The sequence below is a fragment of the Hyaena hyaena genome, unplaced genomic scaffold, assembly GCF_003009895.1.
Source record: "Hyaena hyaena isolate Hyena2069 unplaced genomic scaffold, ASM300989v1 scaffold_1285, whole genome shotgun sequence".
Taxonomy (NCBI): Eukaryota; Metazoa; Chordata; class Mammalia; order Carnivora; family Hyaenidae; genus Hyaena; species Hyaena hyaena.
In genome coordinates this window covers 94,794-102,145 of record NW_024081916.1, presented here as the reverse complement: position 1 = coordinate 102,145, position 7,352 = coordinate 94,794, and the positions used below count along the sequence as shown (strand labels likewise).

General features: G+C 36.8%; 1 pseudogene; it reads right to left on the bottom strand.

Moving 5' to 3' along the window:
- Positions 1-5,761: 5,761 nt before the first annotated feature.
- LOC120224897 lies at positions 5,762-6,699 on the bottom strand (annotated as a pseudogene).
- Positions 6,700-7,352: the final 653 nt, after the last annotated feature.

Sequence of the window (7,352 nt, the reverse complement as noted above, 5' to 3'; positions counted from 1 at the left end):
AATATTAATTTGCTAAAGAGAGTTGTTAAATATACAAGACCAGGTTAAAAATAAGAGTTTCATTTTCTTATGTTTGGATCATTTATCTTTTTACAGTTGTTTTTTAATTAAACTAAATTATTAAGTAATAATTATAATCATTTGGGAGAAATCTAGTTTACAAGTACAAAAGTAAAACAAGCCTAAGATTTAAAGCAAGAAGGAATTTAAAACATTTAGTTTGGGAAAGAAGCTTAGAAAACTGACCCTCTGAGATACACTTTAACACCTACCTATAAGCCTGAAGTGGATTTAATTGTCTACAATAAACAATCCTAACAATAATCCATCCTGAAAATCATTGAAAGACAGCTTACTGGTGAGCATACTATACCTCTCTTAATACCCTGAGGATGGAGTTGCACTTAATTACAATCAATAAAACACCCGTGAATTTCTGTATTTTAATCTTTTCTGAAAAGCGAATGGAAATGAAGGTATATACATATATATTGAGGGGCTTTGGAAAAACAGACAAATGCCAGGGCAAATGAGGGGAAGCCCACAAATTACAATTTACCTTTTTTTGGCAAGACAATTATTATTTAAATCATAATTAAATATTTTAATATAAAGAAATAGTATATTGTTTTATATAATTTTCATTAGCTCATATATTTTCCTCTGTTAATTATTTTTCTGTTTTGTCTCCTAGAGACAAATACGGAATGAGTTATAATTAATTTTCTGATCTTTTCCTCAAGCATTTCCTCTGAATTAAATACTTAACCTTTTGTCAACTTGGGACAATAGTTGTTTAACAAATATTAATTTACTGACTCCTCTCCATCTTCAGTTTAGTTATGCAAATAAATGCAAAAGGCTTAAGGAACTAATCGTACTTCAAAGTTAAGGTCAGGGAATGTTGGTTCCCTGTTTTAACAACAAAAAAAAGTGTGTTGTTAAAAGATACTCTGACTGAAATAAAGGGCAGTAGGTTTCTGAGAAGGCACTGGGAGCCCTAAAGTGACCTGAGGACAAAATGTATCTAGAATTTTGCAATCCCAGAGAGCTATTTCCACCTATTATTAAAGCTCTGAGCCAGACCAGGCTTACTTACCATCTTAATTAATGCCTTTGTGTTCTCCCCACAGCTGTCTGTACAGCAAAGCTTTGGGGCCCTCTCTGTTCCTCGGCAAGAATGTGGCCTTTATGAAGAAAGTCAACTTCAGCATGTTCTGAAGGCAACACAAAGGTCAACTTCATAGGGGATGCACTGCCAACCAAATCAAAGGCTTTAAAAGAAATTTAACCATGATATTGACTCTGCCAATACTTCCCACCAGCTTTGTCTCACAGAGTGCATTGATTCTTCACTGCTGGCCTAAATAAAGAGCTCATGAAGAGGAGGCAGAAGCTGCGAGCCATCTCAACAGCCCAAAAGGACTTTCATCCCAAAAGGGGATAAATCCAGCCCATATAGTGTCACATAACTAAACACGTGTGCTATACTTTGCCTACTCAGAAAGGAATCCTCAAAGGATTCTCTATGTTTAGTAAATCCTCAAAGGATTTACTCTATGTTTAGTAAATATGAATACATGCTTAAACTGATGTTTAAATTGTATTCTCCATATATATCATGATTTTATGGATTCCTTGGTAGTGTGCAGCTATCTATAATACCAGATTTAATGTCAGTATATCAACAGACAGCTGAAATACCTCCCTGATAGCTATAAGGGATCGCCTAGAAGTGAAATATCAGTAAGTGTTTTGTCTCTACAATATGTTCATAATAACTAGCATTTGGGGGAGCATCACATGTTTCTTCTCTATATTTTATCCCACAGTATCACAACGTTCAAATCTAAACACCAATTGCTTTTCTCTACTCCTGGAAAGGGCAAGAATTACACTGCTATGTTATAAAATTTTGAACCATTTTATATAAAAATAAATTAAAAACAAAGATAATGTCTAATTGACACCTACAATGAGATCAACATTGCTTTGGTACATTGTGCCTCTTCTTTCCCAAATATTTTATTCATTTACATTTCAGCAGTAAGCCCAATAGTGGGTCCAATGTCTAGAGTTTAGAAGTATGTTGTAAACCCTTATTAACTCCCAGGGGACATGATATAGAATAAAGCATTTCATCTACATGATTTTTAAAATTTTTAATTTATTTTTATTTTTTTAATGTCTTTATTTTGAGAGACAGAGAGCGGCAAGGGTCAGAGAGAGAGGGAGACGCAGGATCTGAAGCAGGCTCTAGGCTCTGAGCTGTCTGCACAGAGCCCGATGCGGGGCTCGAATCCACGGACTGTTGAGATCATGACCTAAGCTGAAGTCAGATGCTTAACTGACTGAGCCACCCAGGTGCCTCTACATGATTTTTTAAAAACTTTATTTAGTGGCATGCAGTGCACAGGATACAATTTGTTTTGGTGTGAGAAATACTATCTCTCTGAAATTATTAAGATCTGACATTTTACTTCTAACTTTTTCTTTGATCTCTTTGCTTTTTGCAGAAGTTAACCCTGTCCTTAAGAAGTGAGAGTTGGGTTTGTTTTTTTTGTTGTTGTTGTTTTGTTTTGTTTTTGTGTGTGTGTGTCTGTTTGTTATGTGTTTTGCTTAGTACTTTACACTTACCTAGTTCAGAAGGCTTAGAGGAGATGGCTCCAAGCTGTCAGTGCAGAGCCCCCTAGAGGCCTCCATCTCAGGAACACTGACAGTATGGATCCTGCTTGAGATTCTCTCTCTCTGCCCATCCTGTACACTATCTCTCTCAAAATAAATAAATACATTTAAAAGAAATTATACCCATGTCCCCTGGCTTCTCTTGGGTTTAGAAAGGTCAGCATGAGATTGAAGGAAGGGAGAAGGAGGTCAGGGTAATTTTTGCTCTGGGCTTCCCCCAGTAAGTATTTGCATTGAGCTGAATGTGTCCTTTCACTGAAGGCCACGGATGAGTCTTCATAAGTCTGCTTCGGAGACCCAAGAACTCTGTGCTTCCCTTGTCCCCTTGTCCCAGCAGTGGTAAAAACTTAGATGCTATTATGCTGGGTTACTGTGCTTCTTCTGTTCTACAAACTTCACATATTTGCAAATGAATCTCATGTGAGTGTTCCTCAAATTATCTCTTTGAGTTTACCATCTATTCCTGATTGGAGTCCTGACTGATATGTGATTCAAATCCGATAAATAGTATTAACAGAACTATTCTGTGGTCTGTCTGTTTTACATAAGTCCATAACATTACAGCGCAAGTCTTCATTATAAAATTGGCCTTTTGAAGCACATGCAGTAAAATGGAAAATATGAATTTGGTGGCTTCAGATAGGGCTTCAGCTAGTTATCACTAAAACAGGATTTTCAAGAAATTATGTAAACTGTTATCATGAAATTTGGTAAAGTTCTTTGTGTGATATAATCAAGTTCTCTTTCATTAAAGAGAGAAGTTGTTATGATGCATCTCAAACTAACACCTGATTAGGTTGATTTTGTCTTTTCATCAAGTTTGATGGTCCTCCTCAGCTGCGCTCATATTGAATATATACCAAAAATTAGGCATTATAACTACTCAATAAGCATTCGATAATAACGGAACATATTTTCTGGGCTACACATTATGCGAACAGCTATGTCATTGTGGGAAACATCCTAGGACATAAGCTGCTTTATATCAAGGCTTTCAAAGATGCAAAAGGAATTATCTCATGCTATGAGGATTTCAATAATGGCTTTAAATTATAGCAAGTTGGTACAGCCCTGGTCCTAATGCAGTAGGAATAGAAGACCCAAAACTGCATTCCACCTTCTAAATAGAGCAATTACTTTCAGTCCCCTGAGGCTCTTGGTACACGAGCTCTAATACAACCTGATTTTGCATGCACATAACTTAATGTGGCAGTCCAGAAATTACAGAAATGCCTAATTCCACTCTGGCTTATCAGGGCATGAGTTAGCAGAGAGGATTTGTTTTAAATGTTTGTTGTTTTAGCCTTAAAATGACCACTAACCTCTACTGATCTGAATGGACACAGTGACATCCTAAATCCACATTACTTTTCTTTATATTATAAACTTCCTTGGTAAAACAGTTTGTGTATCTGGTGAATAATTACAAATACAGTCAAATCTTTCTGTTTCTCATTTAACAGCTTATGTATGTGCACACACGGATTTCGTGTTATGAGAACTGCGATTATCGCTTGTCCAAAATTTTCTAACTCAGATGATTAATAAGGCACTTGAGATGTGGTTTTCATTTAGATCTTAGTAAGCAAAACAGTGTAACTGTGATTCTTATCCAAAGTATTTCTTCTTCTCTAAACTGTAAATAAAGCAAAATAATAAAAAGAGCATTTGATGACCAAGTTGTGATAGGGGTAGGAAAGAGGAAAGAAAATTGATAAAGTTCCACAATTCTTCTAATCTGAACGATTAGAGGAAATTTGAGAAGGAAAAAGTTTAGGAATAAAGTACTCTATTATCCTTAATATTTGAAAAGCTTCACTCCTGTCACTGTAATAACTAGGCTCATTTTTATTCCTCATACCACTTCTACCTCTGATTTATTTCTCCAAGTATTCAGAAAGTAAGGAAAGGAGATGAAATGGCAAGAATTTCCATGAGGGAATCAAAACAATGGTGACTGGTCTGGTCCCTTTTTCTGTGTGCAGTTACAGCCAAATTATTTTCTACAGTAATTAAATTTTCTTTAAGTATCGATGATAAACTGACTCAAGTGTAGGTTTGAAAGAATATAAAAGCTCAATAAATATTAATTCAAAGTTCTCAAAAGTCATTTAAAACTTATTTAGCTTATCACTTTTTTACAACTCAAATGGGGACTAGATCTTAAGAAGTTATTTTAAAAATTCTACATATAATGTAGCCTGAAATATTGCTCACTCATTTATTGTTGTGGAGAGGGTAGAAGAAATGTTTTTTTCTATTTTGAATCTCTAAAGTTTCTTTATGTTCAGCCTGCAGTCAGTCAGTAGATTCTTAATTTAAATGCACAATCATGAGTAAATAAGTAGATACAGTTAGCTAGTACAAATTGGCAAAGATAATAATTTATGATATATTCAATTAATCATAGAAAGTTTTATTTCCCTATCTGAATTTTATCTTATCCCATAATTCAATTTCAATATATTGCATAGGAAGTGGCAAAATCATGTTGATAACCAAATAAACTCCAGGACTTTGCTAGGGTAACCCTTTTGATGGTAAATGCCAAGTCACAACACATTAACTGACATTTCAACTACAGCAAGGTTTTTGGAGACAGTGCCCAAGCAGGTTGCCAATAAATTTCAAATGAAGTTTGGCATGGCCCTGAAGGAATTCTAACCTCACACTGTTGGGGTAGTTTATCAAGATGGCTTCAGAGTAGACTAACTTTACACAGCACGTTATATGTGTGTGTGTGTGTGTGTGTGTGTATGTATTTAGCGTCATGATCAGAGTATCACATTTAGCAATCAACAGCATGAGTGGGAGGGTGCAAAAAATAATCTACATTAAAACCCTCTTTTGGAATGCTCTACACTTCCCACAGAACAAAAAATGAGATAACCTGTTATACATTGAATCATAATTACACTCCTCAAGTGTTTTGCTCATGCACATGAGTATTTTCTAAAAATATGTCTAGGCCCTGTCAGCACTGTGCTTGGCTGAGTTCACAGATCTGTTGTAACCTGTGGCTTCCCTGTCACTTCTCTGGCTATTCTTTCATGTTAGCTTTGTTTCCTAGCAGTAATTAAAACCTTCTGCTACTGCCATAGCTACTGCTGCTGCTAGAACTCCCATTGCCACCTTGGTTTTGTGGTTTGACAGAATATTGGCCTCTACCACCATAGGGGCCAGAGCTTTTGCCTCCAAAATCTCCTCCTTTCATGGATCCAAAATTTGAAAATTGATTGTTGTGATTACCAAAATTGTTACAGCTTCTGCCACCTCCAAAGTTGCTTCCATCTTTACCGCATCCATTACAGCCATCCCCACTGCCACCAAAGCCACCTTGCCCACTGAAGCTTCCTCCATGACCAAAGTTGTCATTCCCTTCAAAAACACCTTCATCACCCATCACCAAAGTTTCCAGAACCACTTGGACCTCCTTGACTGGACGAAGCATTAGTCATCTCTTGCTTAATAGGGTTCTCCTTACTTCACTATTGTGGCCATTCACAGAATGGTATTTTTGAATGACAGTCTTGTCTATGGAGTCACAGTCATCAAATGTTACAAGAGCAAAACCTTTCCTTTTGACACTGCCTCAGGCAGTCATGATTTCAATCAGTTCAATTTTCTCATATTGTTCAAAATGATCTCTTAGATGTTCTTCAGTGTTTTTTTCTAAGACACCAACAAAAAACTTTTTTACAGTTAAGGGGACACCGGGTCTTTGAGAATCTTCTCTTGAGACAGCCCCCTTTGGTTCGACAACTCTTCCACCCACCTTGTGCGGCCTTGCATTCACGCACCTCCTACACAGTGGCATACGTGAAAAAAAACCGAAGTCTCTGGGGCGTTTGCTGTTTGGCTCTCTCATTTTACCACACGGTCTATAAGCCTTCCCCATTACTTAAAATGGCCCCTCAAATGGATGAGAGCCTGAGTCTCTGTTTCAAAGTTCAAACCTCTGATGAAGAGCTTCCACAGCTATTCAGTCTCCTTAGGAGACTCTGGCTTAGACATGACAGCAGTAGGAGGGGACACTTTAACAATGCTTACTCGGCAGCATCCACAGGCAGAAAGCGAATCATAGAAAGTTTTTAAAGTGAACATTAAGACTATGAAGGTGGAACGTCTGACGCCAAGATTCTAATGGTTCAGATATTGGTGTTGAAAACTTTGAAGGAAAAAATTATGCATTTTGAGGAAAGAATTACTTTGAAAGTTTGCAATGTAGGCTATAACGCAACACATGTACAGTCTCCCCCATTATCAACATCCCCTGCCAGAGTACATTTGTTATAACTAATGAGCCTACATTGATACATCATAATCATCCACAGTCCATAGTTTACATTGAGCTCATTCTTTTTTTTAATGTCTTTTTAAATTTATTTTTGAGGGAAAGAGAGACAGAACATGTGTAAGGGAGGGGCAGAGAGAGAGGAAGACACAGAATCTGAAGCAAGCTCCAGGCTCTGAGCTGTTGGTGTAACAGGATTCTCACAGAGAGAGTTGTGACACAAAGGCTTTTCTTTCCAAGAAGCAACATTATTCCTGCCGGCACCACTCAGTTGGGTTCATACCCAAAGAACTGAGCCCCAAACACCACATAACGAATAGTTTTTTTATATATATTTTTACTTCTTTGTCTCCCATATATGGTAACACACAAA